The 17,889-nt window shown below is 34.5% G+C and overlaps 1 protein-coding gene across 2 annotated transcripts in view; it reads left to right on the top strand.

The window, feature by feature from the left end:
• ATRNL1 (attractin like 1) overlaps positions 1-17,889 on the top strand; it is a 705,727-nt gene that overhangs the window by 327,879 nt on the left and 359,959 nt on the right. The gene's annotated exons all lie outside the window — the stretch shown is intronic.

Raw genomic sequence — 17,889 nt, 5'->3', positions numbered from 1 at the left:
TCCCCTGCATTGGCAGATGGATTCTTAACCACTGCGCCCCTAGGGAAGTCCGTCTATTACTATTAATATTAGCATTATTAACATTCTTTTTGCTGTTACATTTCCCAGTATATTTTTATACGTTTAATTTTGTGAAACAATGTATAGCAGAGATATAATTACTTACCTTCTTGTTTTCCACATATAAGAAGATTATATTTAAAAACAATCCAGAATATTCCAAATTATAGAATTAGTAAATGACATGAGTTCTTCTTAATTATTCTCCTATTTTCGAACATCCAGTGCCTACCTATAATATATTTGCAAACTTGACACTCCCCTGCAAATAAATTACTTACCCTAATTCTCTCCACCTCTCTGATTTTCTATACATGGGCAGTGCAACATCAGTGAGAATTTACTTGGTATGGTCCTATGATAAAATGTAATCCAATTTAAAAGGAATTTAAAAAATATTAATATATAAATATTTTGCAGAAAGTGGAATTCTTTGTGGAGATAAACAATCTTCTACACATGCGCTAGACAATCTATTAAGGTAAAAGTATGGATTCAGGAAGGAAAAAAACAAGTGGTAGTCAGGCAGTATGAAAACATTCCATAATGGAGTAGAGCAAGTGACTATTTATGCCTCTTATCATTAGAAAATAAGTTAGGCTCAATCAGGGAGCCTGGGTTCTCACTTCATTATGACTAGCAATGTTTAAATATCTGATTTCTAAAGTTTATAAAATGTAACTGGATAAAGATAGAATTGTGAAAACATCGATGTACAACTCTGCCATTAACTAGGTGGGTAAGCAGTCTAATCGAATTCAGTTTCCTCTGAAGAGAGGCGTCATACTATATAACTTATTCTCAGTTTGAGGTTCCTAGAGCTCTAGGAATGTTTATATGTAATGACTAAAGTTTAGAAACTATTAAATATTTGAGAAAAATAGTGGAATTGTTCATTTAACTATGAAACTTTCACACTTTTCAAAATGACAAATTGCTTTTAGTTAATATATCACCTCAGTGTAGTATGTAGTTTATTGCATATTATCGGAAGGTCTGGCCAGCTGATATTACTTTAATTTTTAAAATACAAATATGAATTTATTTTTTGATTAGAAGTCAAAATCTAAGTATGTGTTGCACATGTGAGAATGGAGGAAAAATAGGAAGGAGGGGAGAACTAGATTAGGGACCTCTAGGCCAGTTCTAATTGGTGGTTCTAAATGTTACTATGTCCTCTTGATAATCCTCAATTTAATGTCCTTTTAATGTCCTCCTCCAAGTCTTCCAGGTAATGAATCTTTGTTAAAGAATATAATAATATTTGCATTTAATTTCCTACCTCTACCAAAATACAAAATCTGTCCTGTTGAGAGGTCATGTCATGTTACAATATCATGTTAAAAAAATATTATGGGGAATTTTATCATTTTTAATTTTATTAAATCTTTTAAATACAAATTTCTAAATGTCTTAGAAACCATTCATATGTTGATGCCCAAAGTAAAGATGATATTATTTTGATGACTACCAGACATCTCTTTAGCTAATAGTTTTTATATTATTAAAAGATTGTCCTTTTGGTTTTAGAGACTCAAAGACTTATAACTACACAGTTGTAGCTAATATGATAATCCCATTTATAGACTTTATGTAAATGGGGTAAAAATGTGTTTTTATCTCTCTTTATTCAGTTTTAACTTATTAGATAAACACTAATATTCCCCAAAGGAAAATACCTCAATATTTTTTCTTTGTATGGAGATGTTACTTTCTCCAAAGCACTAAGACATCAATTATTGTAAACCTCAGAGGACCCCTATGAGTAGTAGAATGACAGTTTTATCTAACAGTAAATGAAGGTTATTTAAAGGATTCTTCCTTCTTGGTATTTCTGTAATTTTGTTATAGGAATTGTATTACTTGCTTTTCTAAATATGAGGACTGTTTTAAAATGAAAATAATCTTTAGACATTTAAAAAATATATTGTGTTAATTAAACCAGACATATTGCTTTTTTGTTTTTAATATTCGAAGGTTTGGGTCTCATAAACACACGTACATTTTTTGTGTTATAATTTTAATATCAGAAACCCATTAATAATGTTATACCTTTGAATAATTACCCCTTGAATTCAGGGGCTCTTAAAAACACAAAAATGAAACTATAAAAGACCTTAATTTTAATGTTACCTCTTCGTATGGGAGCTCGAAACCCATTTCTGTGATAACCCTATTAAAAATATGAAAGTTCCGTGTGCATGTGTGTGGAGGGGATGCTGTGCTAATTAATGGAAACAATAAGTGGACATTGATCGGTGGAAATATTATAAAATATGAGAAGGATGAGTTTATTTATTTATTTATTTTTCGGTACGCGGGCCTCTCACCGCTGTGGCGTCTCCCGCTGCGGAGCACAGGCTCCGGACGTGCAGGCTCAGCGGCCATGGCTCACGGGCCCCGCCGCTACACGGCACGTGGGATCTTCCCGGACCGGGGCACGAACCCGCGTCCCCTGCATCGGCAGGCGGACTCCCAACCACTGCGCCACCAGGGAAGCCCGAGTTTATTTTTATAGCTTATGCTTGTTACAGAGGTCTTGAAAACCTTGAGATTCAAAGGCACCTTGAAATTTAGATAGTCATTACATTACAAAAACATTTGTCCGGGCCAGGTATATATTAAAAGGAGACTTTTTAAATAGCATCATCATACTTAATAATTTTCATGTTTAAACTAAAATATGAGTTTTTAATAGGTGTTAAAGGCACAAACCCATTAACATTTTATAATTACTCCTTGCAGTAAAGGTATTTAATCTTATATTTGACTAACATAAGTGGAAATATCATGCATATCTTAATAGTTATAAGAAGTTAATTTTTTCAGTTAACAACATTTATTCCTATATATTTTGGGTGGTATGTAGTATACCTCCATTAAAATCTAACTGGAAAATCTATAGAATAATAGATCCCATAAGCAAAGGTAAGGTTATATTAATCAACTTCATATTACTAGTGGGTTTGTGTATTTGAATGATTATATTTCCTGTACCAGGAACTTTTATTTCTTTTATTCTCTTTACAGTTTTTTAAAGAATAAAAAATATGTTAATATAGATCGTTACCACATTATTTGCTTATACTTCATAGTATAGTATCTCTAATTCTTAAAAATCAGTAAGAACAATATTGTCTGGGATAAGTCAATGTCCAGTGAGTAACTGATCTTGTGTTCATGATGCTCTATTTTCCTGCACATTTCACAGTCACGCAGCATAAAACCTGAATTTGAATGTAACATAATCAATCTGAAATTTGAGTTAAAAATAATAAACTAAAACCCATAAATAGTAGCTCTGAGTGACAAACTACTTTTCTTAAGGCAAACAGATTAACTCTTTCTTCTGTTTCATGGGCACAGAAAAACAGAAAAGAATTAATATCATTAAGTTATACTTTACTAAGGAAATGTCATGAGTCAACAATTTATGATAAAATCATCTCTGAGAGTCTAAATTTGTGGTAAATAGGTTCTCTAAATATTATTAATGTAATGTATCATTGTTTACAAAGTAAGTTACTGTACCTCTTTAGAAATACACCCAACTTATTTAGAGAGAGGAGAGTGGGCACAGAGTGAAGAGAGTAATGAGAAAATGTTACTTTGGGTGGAAAAATTAAAATTAATTAATTTAGGTACTGTATGAAACTTCTTGTACAATTTCTTAGTTATTTAAGAATCTGTATTTTATTTTTAATGGTCAAAATTGCAATATCTAGATAAAGCTTTCCATAAAACATGTTCCTTTGTCAAAAAAGCAAGAAGTTTTAAATATCATTATTAAATAATGAGCTCAAATAAATGTCTATCTTGGCAGTTAATGGCCTTAGTATCAACTTATTTTTCCTTAACATTTTCTGTAATATTATGACACAAATCAATCATTTGATGTACCACTTAGAAAGAAAAAACAGTGCCAGTTAACTATGGCTCTCTTGCCACTAAGAATATTTGTTTTATACTATTCGAAGGACTCTTACAGAATTACTTATAGATTTTATTGTATATCAACATAGATATACATTGAACAGAAAGTAAAAGCAAAATAAATTGGGTAAGGTATTACCAAAACTTGTTCACGTTCATAGTCCAGTTTTTCATAAATCACTTTGACTTAGGAAAAAAAGTTTTGTTTATTTCACATAGTACCATTGACTAGAGTAATCAAGTTTGTGTCTGTGCAGGTAATGACAACTATATCATAACTGCCATCTGGCCAGTAGTGATTGTACAATTTCATTGATTATAAGACACATCAGACTTCAGAGATTTTAAAATGTGAAAACAAAGTATGTCTTAGAATCTATAAAATATGGTAGGGCCTACTTTATAAGGTTTATAGTACTAAATGAGTTAATATGTTCTAAATACCCCACTGCCTGTTACTTACCAGACTTCAACAAACGTTAGCAGTTATTGTTTGTTGATACGTAAAATAAAGAATGATTAGCAATATATTATGCATTCATATTAGTAACAGCAACTCCTGTATATCTAGGATTATTTTCCTCCTCCATATCCACTTTAACACAGTGGTTGTCAATCTAGCCGGTCCTTTAGAATCACCTGTAGATCTTAAAAAATATATTTATATATCCCTGAGTGCCACTCCACTACTGACCCCCATCAGACCTATAAATCAGAATTTCTTTGAGGCTCAGCTTGATGTATCTATTTTTAAGCCCACAATTGATTGTAATATGCACCATTAGCACTGAAACTCTTTGACTTCTACTCTTAGAGAGATGGAAAACCATTGAATGGTTTTCCACAGAGGAGTTAAGTGATTTGAGCTAAAAGGATCTGCTTTTAAACTGATAATTCCGCTGCTGTGTTAAAACTAGATTATAGATAGACACCTGTAGACACAGGAAGACTAGTAAGTAGGTTATTACCATACCTGGTGAGAGATGATGATGGCTCAGATCAAGAGGTGGCAGTGGATATGGTAAGAAGTGATTGGATTATGAGTACATATTGAAGATAATAACAGGATTAGGTGGATGGGGTGGTGTGAGAAAGAAACCAAGCATAGAGCGTGCAGAAAATGAAGGAAATAATAGAGACTAGAGGAGAAATTAATGCAATAGAGAACAGAGAAACAGCATAGAAAATCAACATAAGCTGGTTCTTTGAAACATCCACAAAATTGGCAAAATAGCTCAACTGACCAAGAATAAAAGAGAGAAGATTCAATCACTAAAATCAGGAATGAAAGAGGCAATATTATTACTGATCTTCTCAAGATAAAAAGGCTTCTAAGGGTACACTATGAACATCTGTAGGCCAACAAACTGGATAATTCAGGTGAAGTGGAAAACTCCTGGAAAGGGATAAACTGTCAAAACTGATTAAGAAGAAATATAAAATCTGAGTTAGACCGGTAACAAGCAGAAAGATTGCATTAGTAATTAAAAAATTTCACACTAGATGGTTAAATGTCCTGTCTGCAACAAGCACATGTAGTGCCCAGATCTTGCTTTCCAATACAGTGTTCCAGTTAACCGAACCAGGGAGTTTTGGAGAATTGGCCAATTCTCGGACTGGGACAGGAGATACACAAACTGAGCCTGGAGTTTCTTGTAGTGCCAGAATGTAAGGATTTGTTCAAATACACAAACACACACACACACACAAAACACTACAATGATGAGAGTATGTCAGAGGGATACTAGAGCCACCAGAGACAGCTCCCATGATCAAAACAGGAACAATTTGAGCAATAAAATAATCTTTTATGATAAACGGGTATATAAAATAAATATCAATGAACCCATACTGATATAAACAAGTTATTGAATGAATAAATAAATGGAGGAGAATTGATGTTCTCCCATGCAGAAGAATTCCAAATAATTTATGTAGGTAGTTTGCCCTTGAGTAGGTGGAGTGTAACTGCACACTCCTTAAGTGTGAGATGAACATGGTGACTTCCTTGCAAAGATCACGGTATGGAATGGGGTAAAAAGAGTAAAGCTGAGTCACTTTACAGTGGAGAAGTCTGGCAGACACACCCTTAGCCAGGTGATCAAGGTCAACATCAACAGAGATCAGTCATGGTGATAGTATGTATCTTTGATATGATGTGATAAGAATGGGACTTTATCTCTGTGGTCTTCCTCCCCAAAACCCATAACTCTAATCTAATCATGAGAAAAACATTAGCTCAGTCCTAGTTGAAGAACAATACCTGAATCTAAAAAATACTTGATCAGTACTCATCAGAACTGTCAAGCTTTAGGAGACATGACTACTAAATGTAACGTAATATCCTAGAAAGGATCCTGGAACAGAATAAAAAATGGACTTTAGTTAATAATAATGTATCAATATTGGTTCACTAATTGTCACAAATATACCATACTGATGCAAAATGATACTAATAGGAGAAACTGGGTATGGGACATACTGAAACTCTGAAATATCTTTGCAATTTTTCTATAAATCTAAAACTATTACAAAATGAAATTATTTTTAAAACTTTTCACAAAGAAAAGTCTAGGCTCAGATGGCTTAACTGGTGAATCCTACCAAACATTTAAAGAAGAATTAATATCAGTCCTCACAAACTCTTCCAAAAATATAGAAGAGGAAGGAACGCTTCCCAACTCTTTCTGTGCGGCCAGTATTATCCTGATACCAAATACAGACAACGACATAAGCACAGACCAATATCCCTTATGAATACACACAAAAAAAGTCCTCAACAAAATACTAGCAAACTGAAACCAAAAACACATGAAAGAATTATACACTATAGCCAAGGAGGATTTATCTCATGAATGTAAGACTGGTTCAACATATGAAAATCAGTCAATACAATACACCATATCAATAGAATAAAGGACACTGATCACATGAGAATCGCAATAGATGGTAAAAAAAAAAAAGCCAAACCCTTTCATTATAAAACACCCAACAAACTAAGAGCGAAAGCAAACTTAACCTGGTAAAGGGTGTCTACGAAAAACACATAGCTAGTTAACATCATATTTAAAGAATTCTTCGCTAAGGTCAGGAACAAATCAAGGATGTCCACTCTTAACGTTTCTGTTCAACGTTGTACTGAGATGTTCAAGCCAGGGCAATTAGGCAAGGAAATGGGTGGGGTAACAGCCATCCAGATTGGAAAGAAGTAAAACTATCTCTATTAGCAGATGACATGTTTTTTGTATAAAAATCCTTGGGAAACCACCAAAAGATAATTAGAACTAATAAATGATTTCATTAAACTTATAGAATATAAGATCAATATACAAAAATCAGTTACATTTCTATACACAATGAACAATCTGAAAATAGAATTAAGAAAACAATTTGATTTAAAATAACATCAATAAAATAAATTACTTGGGCTTCCCTGGTGGCGCAGTGGTTGGGAATCCGCCTGCCGATGCAGGGGACACAGGTTCGTGCCCCGGTCCGGGAGGATCCCACATGCCGCGGAGCGGCTGGGCCCGTGATCCATGGCCGCTGGGCCTGCGCATCCGGAGCCTGTGCTCCGCAACAGGAGAGGCCACAACAGTGAGGGGCCCGCCTAGCACACACACAAAAATAAAATAAATTAAAAAAAAAATAAAATAAATAAAAATAAAATAAATTACTTAGGAACAAATTTAAGAAGATAAGTGTGAAACTTATACTCTGAAAACTACAAAACATTGTGAAAGAAATTAAAAAGATTTAAATGAATGGTAAGATATTCCTAGTTGGTAGATTGGAAGACTTTATATTGTTAAGATGGCAATACTTCCCAACTGATACACAGATTCAGCATGATCCCTATCGAAACACCAGCTGGCTTCTTAGTAAAAATTGACAAGAGAATCCTAACATTCATATAAAAATTCAGAGGACCCAGAATAGCTAAAACAATTTTGAAAAAGAGGAGCAAAGCCAGAAGACTCACACTTCCTAAATTCAACTCACTGCAGTTACATTAATCAGTTTGGAGAGTTTACTGGCATAAGGATGGGCATATGATCAACAGAATAAAGTTGAGAGTCCAGAAATAAACCCTTATATTTACAGTCAGTTGATTTTCTACAAGGGTTTTAAGACAATTAAATTGGGGAAAGATTAGTCTTTCCAACAAATGATGTTGAGCAACTGGATAGCCACATGCAAAAGAATGAAGTTGGAGCGATACTTCACACCATCCACAAAACTGAGGGAAAAATACACATAGATGTACAAGCTAAAACTAAAAAATCCGTAGACGAAAACACAGGAATAAATTTTCCTGACCTTGAAAAGTCCTCTTAGATATGACACCAAAACACAAGTGGCAAAAGAAAAAGTAGATAAATTGGAATTCATCAAAATTAAAAACTTTTGTGCTTCAAATAAAACCATCAAGAAAGTGAAAAGACAACCTAAAGAATGAGAGTAAATGTTTGTAAATCATTTATCTAAGTGACTTGTATCTAAATATATAAAGAACTCTTACAACTCAGTAAAATAACAAACGATTCAATTAAAAATAGCCAAAGGATTATGACTGGGCGTTTCTCCAGATGAGATATATAAATGGCCAATAAACATATGAAAAGATGCTCAGCAGCATTAGCCACCAGGAAAATAGAAATAAAACCCACAAAATACCACTTCCCACCCAGTAGGATGGTTATGATCAGCAATAATATATGTTATTATTCACCAATAATTATCACCATTAACTACCAATAGTCATCAATAAGCATCACCAATTATCACTAATCATAAATGACAAAAATTAATTGAGGATGTGGAGAAATTTAATGCCTCATACATTGTTGCTGGGTATGTAAAATGGTGCAGCCACTTTGTAATACAGTCTGTCAATTTCTCAAAAGGTTAAAGTCTCCTTATGACCCAGCAATGTCACCCCTAGGTATATACCGCAGAGAAATGACAACATAGATAAACAGAAAAACTTGTACATAAATATTTTTAACAACATTATTCATAATAGCCATAAAGCAAAACATCCCAAATGTCCATCAGCAGATGAGTGAATAGTGTGATATGTTTGTAAATGGAATGTTACGCTGTATTAGAAAAGAATGAAGTCCTGATAGATGCTATGACAATGCATGAACCTTGACAACATTAGACAAATCTATAGAGACAGAAAATTCGAGGTTGTCTTGGGCTGTGGAGTGCCTGGTGGGTGAGGAGTGAGGGGTGGCTGAATAGCAAATGATTGCTAATAGGTACAGAGTTTCTTTTTGGGGTATTGGAAATATTTAAAATTAGATTGTGTTGACTGTTGCACAGCTCTGTGAATATACTAAACACCATTTAATTTACACTTTAAATGACTGAATTGTATATGAATATCTCAAAATAGCTGTTAAAAAAGGAGAGAGAGAGATTAGGAGGAGGAAGAGAGAACTTAAAGCATGAAGTGTAGATAACTCTTAAGAGGTTTTTTGCTTCAATGGGGCAGAGTGTATATACTTTACATTCCTGCCTTTTGTTGTAGAGGAATTTACTTTCAGTGCTTCAGTCTAAAGCTATCCGAGCACTGGATGGTCCTCACTGAATCATGTAGATAAGGCAACCATATAGTTGATTGAACTTAAACAAAACAAGCACACACATTTAAACTGGTTATTTAATTTTGGTGTTTTGTAATGTAAATGGAATGTTCATTAATATAGTACAGGAGAGCAAGTAAATTATATCTTATTCTGGAAGTCTAACAGATGCTTCTCATTTACAATCATTTATGTGGGTCAATGTAAAAAGGAAAGAATTAAAAATCTATTTTTGTTCTATTTACACCTGCTAGATGACTAGGGACTAGTATGTTCTCTCTTACATCTAAATACCTGATTAGTAAAAGAAGAATTTTGACTTATCAGAAGTTGTATTGCTTTTGCTGAAATAATATCTTTTTTAAAGTAAAAGATATTATTTCAAGGTATATGATCTTTTGTATTGCATAAATTATTGTGGAATGATGGAAATAGAATTTCTCAGGATTGTATTCAGATCCAGGATTTGGCACATTAAAAGTTGAGTGTAAGGGTGATAGTATTAACAGCATTCCATATTAACATCGTTCATATTTTGTAAATTATTGTTTAAAATAAAAGAATTGTTGCATTTAAGGATATGCCATAATTTTCACATCTGTAGTTGAGGATCCGTCTGCCTGCCCCCTACCTCCTCCCACAGTGTCCTCCCCACCCCCCGACTGCATACTCTTTTGCTAGCTGTATACTCTTAATACTTGGACATTTATATATACTTTTTATTTTTATAAATGTATTTATTAATTTAATTTAATTTTTTTTTTTGGCTGCGTGGGGTCTTCATTGCTGCGTGAGGGCTTTCTCTAGTTGTGGTGAGTAGGGGGCTATTCTTTGTTGCAGTGCGCAGGCTTCTCATTGTGGTGGCTTCTCTTGTTGTGGAGCGCGGGCTCTAGGCGCGCCGGCTTCAGTAGCTGTGGCACGCGGACTTTAGAGCGTAGGCTCAGTAGTTGTGGCACACGGGGCTTAGTTGCTCTGTGGCATGTGGGATATTCCCGGACCAGGGCTCGAACCCGTGTCCCCTGCATTGGCAGGCGGATTCTTAACCACTGCCACACCAGGGAAGTGCCTATATATACATTTAAGCCTAATACATAAATTAAGCACTATGTATAATTTTATGAGCTAAAATTTCTTCTCCTTGTGAACTTTTAAGATACATTCTACTGATTCTAGTTCGTTAGAAAATCTGCTTCTAGCAATTTTTTAAAAAATTATGACTGAACATGGTTATTGTAATGCATTCCTTATTAATTGTCCAAAATTAGTTTAGTTATCTAACAGTATATAGTTATCTCAATCATGTACTTAGTATTTTTATTTCAAAATAAAAATGCTTTTATTAATATCAGCATCCTGCAGAATTGATTTTACCAATAATTCAACCACATTATAAGGAACATAAAAACAGTATTAAATTGAAACATCTAGCTATTGTGCACCCTCCATCACTGGTAGTGGTTTACTGTAATAGGGATTCTCAGTCAAAGAGGACATTTCAAAATAGTATAATCTGAAAAAGCCTCCTCTGGTTGATTTTGATGTCCCCTTTAGAGAGGCAATTCTCTTTTCTTTCTCATCCCCGAGTTACAGCTGCACTGGAAATAATGCTAAATTGGCATTTGACACATACTGTCATTATCAAGAAATTACCTGGTATTCTTGCTACATAGTATATTGCATTTATTTATTTTTAAAGTCTTTTAATATCTGTATAATTATGGTCTAATTTGGTTTGTTGTCATTCACTGAAATGATTCATATACTTTAACTGTAATATCTAGGAAAGCCACTATTAGAGTAGTATTGAATGAACACGGTATTCATAGAACATGAATGACTCATATTGAAAGTGTTAGCTATTTTAGTATATTAATTAATTTGAGTCTGAAATCACTGTTATATTATAACTAATACTTCAAACAAGGGCAGGCAATCACAGCTTGATTCTTTATTCCCATAGCTCATGAAAACTCATTTCATATGGCCAAATGGTTTCTGTTCCTTGAGTAGCTAAGGACAAGCGCGACTTTTTTCCCCTCCCGTTTTTTTCTAGACATGTTTTCCATTTCTTTGGTAATTTATTTCACAAAATTTTATTCTAATAGTGGAAGAGAATATTAAGTCAGTCTCTCTACTGGAAGTAAACATTGGGCACATTGCTAACAAATCAAACACTTTTATTCCCTTGTTTGCATTTTTTAATATCTATTTTTAATAAGTGATATGTCTGTGTTTCAAAATTCAAAATTTGCACCCCTGTTCCCTAATCACTCAATTCTCTCCTTCCAAGAGCCAATCAGTGTTATCAGGGTTTTTTGTTTTTGTATTCTTTTGAAGTTATTTAATGCATACACAAGTAACTGTGAACATGCCTTTTTCTCTTTACTATTTACTCTAATGATAGCACACTATATACACCTGTTTAGAAGATTTTAACATTTAACTTTAAAATTCTGAATAATTCTTATAATTCTAAATTATTACCGTTTAAAGTAATATTGCATATCTAATAATGAGGAGTCAAAAATGTAAAACTAATATTTTCATGGTGTATCACATTTTGACCATTAAAAATTTTTTTTTCTCTTTACTATTTATTTCTATGGCGAAGTCATGCACTTAGAATATTCTTTCAAAGAGATTTTTAAAGAATTACAGGATACCATTTTAGCTATTAATTCTGAGAAATAATTCTTTTTTAAAATTTTATTGAAGAATAGTTGATTTACAATGTTTTGTTAATTTCTGCTGTACAGCAGAGTGACTCAGTTATGCACATATATGTCCTTTTTCATATTCTTTTCCATTATGGTTTATCACAGGATATTGAATATAGTTCTCTGTGCTGTATAATAAGACCTTGTTGTTTATGCATCCTATATGTAATAGTTTGCATCTGCTAATCCCAAACTCCCAATAATTCCCTCCCCAACCCCCTCTCCCCCTTGGCAACCACAAGTCTGTTCTCTACGTCTGTGAGTCTGTTTCTGTTTCAGAGGTTTGTTCATTTGTGTCGTATTTTATTTTATTTTATTTTATTTTATTTTATTATTTATTTTTTTTTTTGCGGTATGCGGGCCTCTCACTGCGGTGGCCTCTCCCGCTGCGGAGCACAGGCTCCGGATGCGCAGGCCCAGCGGCCATGGCTCACGGGCCCAGCTGCTCCGCGGCATGCGGGATCCCCCCGGACCAGGGCACGAACCCGTGACCCCCGCATCGGCAGGCGGACTCTCAACCACTGCGCCACCAGGGAAGCCCTGTGTCGTATTTTAGATTCCACATATAAGTGATATCATATGGTATTTCTCTTTCTCTTTCTCACTTACTTCGCTTAGTATAATCTCTAGGTCCATCCATGTTGCTGCAAATGGCATTATTTCATTCTTTTTTATGGCTGAGTAGTATTCCAGTGTGTGTGTGTGTGTGTGTGTGTGTGTGTGTGTGTGTGTGTGTGTGTGTATCACATCTTCTATATCCATTCATCTGTTGATGGACATTCAGATTGTTTCCATGTCTTCACTTTTGTAAATGGTGCTGCTGTGAACATAGATGCGCATGTATCTTTTCGAATTATAGTTTTGTTTGGGTATATGCCCAGGAGAGGAATTGCTGGATCATATGACAACTCTATTTTTAGTTTTTTGAGGAATCTCCATACTGTTATCCATAGTGGCTGAACCAATTCACATTCTCACCAACAGTGTAGGAAGGTTCCCTTTTCTTCACACTTTCTGCAGCATTTATTATCCGTAGACTTTTTAATGATGGTCATTCTGACTGATGTGAGGTGGTACCTCATTGTAGTTTTGATTTGCATCTATCTAATAATTAGCAACGATGAGCACCTTTTCATGTGCCTATTGGCCATGTGTATGTTTTCTTTGGAGAAATGTCTATTTAGGTCTTCTGCGCCCTTTTCGGTTGGGTTGTTTGTCTTTGTTATTGAGTTGTATGAGCTGTTTGTATATTTTGGAAATTAAGCCCTCATAGGTCACATCATTTGCAAATATTTTTTCCCAGTCCATAGGTTGTCTTTTCATTTTGTTTATGGCTTCCCTTGCTGTGCAAAATCTTATAAGCTTGATTAGGTCCCATTTGTTTATTTTGCTTTTATTTCTATTGTCTTGGAAGACTGACCTAAGAAAACATTGGTATGATATATGTCAGAAAATGTTTCGCCTATGTTCTCTTCTAGGAGTTTTATAGTGTCTTGTCTTATATTTAAGTCTTTAAGTCATTTTGAGTTTGTTTTTGTGTACATTGTGAGGGTGTGTTCTAACTTCATTGATTTACATGCAGCTGTCCAACTTTCCCAACACCACTTACTGAAGAGACTGTCTTTTCCCCATTGTATATCCTTGCCTCCTTTGTCAAAGATTAATTGTCTATAGGTGTGTGGGTTTATTCCTAGGCTCTCTATTCTGTTCCATTGATCTGTATGTCTGTTTTTGTGCCAATACCATGCTGTTTTGATTACTCTAGCTTTGTAGAATCATCTGAAGTCTTGTAGGGTTGTGCCTCCTGCTTTGTTCTTTTTCCTCAGGATTGCTTTGGCAATCCTGTGTCTTTCATGGTTCCATATACATTTTAGGATTACTTGTTCTAGTTCTGTGAAAAATGTCATGGGTATTTTGATAGGGATCACATTAAATCTGTAGATTGCTTTGGGTAGTATGACCATTTTAACAATATTAATTCCTCCAATACAAGATCATGGGATATTCTTTCCATTTCTTTGAGTCATCTTCAGTTTCCTTTATTAATGTTTTGTAGTTCTAAGCATATGTCTTTTACCTCCTTGGTGAGTTTTATTCCTAAATATTTTATTATTTTTTGAGGCAATTTTAAAAGGAATTGTTTGTTTACATTCCCTTTCTGATACTGAGAAATAATTCTTAAAACCACACCCCAGTGGAGTACCTCTCAAAAACTCATTGCCCTTACTCATGTAAGGAAATTTTTAATAATAATCGTGTAAGGAAAATTACTAAGGATTTCAGTAAGAAGTTTAAGGCACAGAAAGCTAAGTTATAATCTTAGAGAGTTAAATTAAAATACTGGCAAACTGCTTTAGTCTATGTTGTAAGTTCTTTGAAATATGAATAAGTGGAAAATAATAAGAAAATTTGACTTCTGCTATTTTTTCCTGCATTTAAATTTAAAAAATAATTATATGTAAATAGTTTTATGTTGGTGTAGAAAGACTATATAATTGTATAGTCATTATATCATGCAGTTATAAGTTTGTATGATAGCGTTGTGTTAAAGGGTGGTACAGACTTACGGCACTCAAGTACTGGTCTTGCACCTGGTGCATTTAGAGCAGTTTGTATTTACTTACGTTGGCCCTATTTCCTTGCTTTGGAAATTGACTTACAGTGATTTTGAAACAGAGACTCTCCAACTGCTAATAATTTGAAGTATGGTAACATCTAAATTTATTAGTATTATCATTTTTATTATTTTTTGGCTGTGTTGGGTCTTCATTGCTGCACGCTGGCTTTCTCTAGTTGTGGTGAGCGGGGGCTACTCTTCATTGCAGTGTGGGCTTCTCATTGTGATGGCTTCTCTTGTGGTACACGGGCTCTAGGCACACGGGCTTCAGTAGTTGCAGCACATAGGCTCAGTAGCTGCAGTGCCCAGGCTCTAGGGCACACAGGCTCAGTAGTTGTGGTGCCTGGGCTTAGTTGCTCCATGGCATGTGAGATCTTCCCGGACCAGGGCTCAAACCTGTGTCACCTGAATTGGCAGGTGGATTCTTAACCACCACGCCACCAGGGAAGTTCCAACATCTAAATTTAAAACCTACACATGGTCAGTAATTTTAAATAAAGTATGTAAGATTGTAATTAAAAATCCAGAAGTCATCACTTGTGTATTGGAAATTTCCCTTTGACTATCTTTTTTTGGGGTTGGGGGGCCATTGCTCTGCCTTCATCTTTAATATCCTATCTTTATTTTTATTGGTCTCTATCAATTTTTCTACTCATATAAAAGTGTATTTTTCTTTAAAATTCCAAGTTATTACTGTAAAATAACATTAGTTTCTATAAAATACAGGTTAGCAAGATCCTATTTAGTCTGTTCCTTTTACCTCACTAAAAATATTAACTTCTTATTTATTCTTATTACATCCTGAAGTACTGACATTGTGGACTCCAGAGAGGTTTATAATTGGAACATCATCTTTGACTTTCAAAAAACATACATAATTGTTTAAACAATTCTATATGAAGCCCATAGTTTTGTAATCAAAATGAGAGAAATACACTATTCTTTTAGGCTGGTTTTGTATTATATCATTATAAATAGCTGTGGACAATTTATTGTTACTTTCAGAATAGTTATTTGCCTAACAGATGAGCTAACATGAATTAAGCAGTAAATCAGTTTTACTTCCTTTAGATAATTAGTAATTTACATATAACCTTTGGCTATTCTTTTATCTTAGGGTATTGATACGAGTTGCATAAAATTGTTTTCTATATGGAAAATGCTTTGAAATGCAAAATCTAATTAAAATGCACTATTATTTTAGGACAGTTGTGTTGCTACATGATACTATAGAGACTATTATGAATATTTGAGGAATCTGAATGGAATGTGTAAGGAAGCTAAATTGTAACCTCTATGCACTACTATAGGTTTTTTTATCAATCATTTGAAACAAGTGAAACTGTCAAAGTATTTAAAGTATTGCATTTTTTATATATACTATAAAAACAGTACTAGAAGTAGTGCTTTTGTTGCCATATTATGCTACCTGGCCTATTTGAAGTCAGGCACACATTAAACGGTTAAGTTTGTTAAGAAACACTAGGTAAGAGGGAAGACTTATTGTGAATGTAGGCATCCTGCCCAGAGGCTCTGACACAGACCCGTGGAGGCTGCCCCAAAAGTGAGGGCATCAACACATTTACAGCCAATTAATTGCACATCAGTTGGTGAACCATACATCAATTACTGGCAGTTGAAGTCCAGTTTTGGAGAAAACATGGTAAATGGTGTACCTGTCTGTCAGCTAGGTCATACGAAAAGTATTTGTCAAGAACATCTTATTTGCTTAACACACATTGTTTAGCAGCTGCTTAATATTGGGTAAACAATTGTTGCATTTCATTTTAAAATTCTGATAAGTTCTTGGGCTTTTTTTTTTTTTTTTTTTTTTTTTTTTTTTTTTTTTGCGGTGCGCGGGCCTCTCACTGCCGCGGCTTCTCCTGTTTCGGAGCACAGGCTCCGGTCGCGCAGGCTCAGCGGCCATGGCTCACGGGCCCAGCCGCTCCGCGGCATGTGGGATCTTCCAGGACCGGGGCACGAACTCGTGTCCCCTGCATCGGCAGGCGGATTCTCAACCACTGCGCCACCAGGGAAGCCCAGTTCTTAGGCTTTTTAAAGATTGAAAGTAGAATCTTGTGCTGGCTGGAAACTTACGTGTCTAGATCATTATTTTCCCGTATTTTAATATCTTGGATAATAGCTTAGTAATCTTAAATTTTTACAAATTAGAATTAATGCTTTTCTGGACTTCTGTTTCTTTTTTTTCTTTAGTATTGTGGTAAAATGGACTACTGTTTTAATAATTCTTTGAGATGTATTTGGGTAATTTCTTTTCCACTGAAACATCTCATTTTGTTTCAGAGATTAATTAAATATTGGGGTTTGCTAATTAAATCTGTTTTTCATTTAATTTTTTTAACATCTTTATTAGAGTATAATTGCTTTACATTGCTTTAGTTTCTGCTGTATAACAAAGTGAATCAGCTATACGTATACATATAGCCCCATATCCCCTCCCTCTTGTGACTCCCTCCCGCCCTCCCTATCCCACCCCTCTAGGTGGTCACAAAGCACTGAGGTGATCTCCCTGTGCTATGAGGCTGCTTCCCACTAGCTATCTATTTTACATTTGGTAGTGTATATATGTCCATGCCACTCTCTCACTTCATCCCAGCTTACACTTCCCCCTCCCTATGTCCTCAAGTCCATTCTCTACGTCTGCATGTTTATTCCTGTCCTGCCCCTAGGTTCTTCAGAACCATTTTTTTTTCAGATTCCATATATATGTGTTAGCATATGGTATTTGTTTTTCTCTTTCTGACTTACTTCATTCGGTTTGATGGATCTATTTTATCAAGAAAATATATATTAATTAAAAGTATGTATCAGGGAATTGGTCAGGGATGTTGCGCGTGCCAAGTCTATTAAAAGATCAAGAATTGTTAAGATTCATTTCACTTTGATGTCTCTGTTGATAGTTTTAGTCTATTTTTAATTGAAAAGTAAAATCATATATTTATTCAGT

This window comes from Kogia breviceps, chromosome 2 (assembly GCF_026419965.1).
Source record: "Kogia breviceps isolate mKogBre1 chromosome 2, mKogBre1 haplotype 1, whole genome shotgun sequence".
NCBI lineage: Eukaryota > Metazoa > Chordata > Mammalia > Artiodactyla > Physeteridae > Kogia > Kogia breviceps.
The sequence above is the reverse complement of the archived record's forward strand: the minus strand, read 5'-3'. Positions and strand labels throughout refer to the sequence as shown.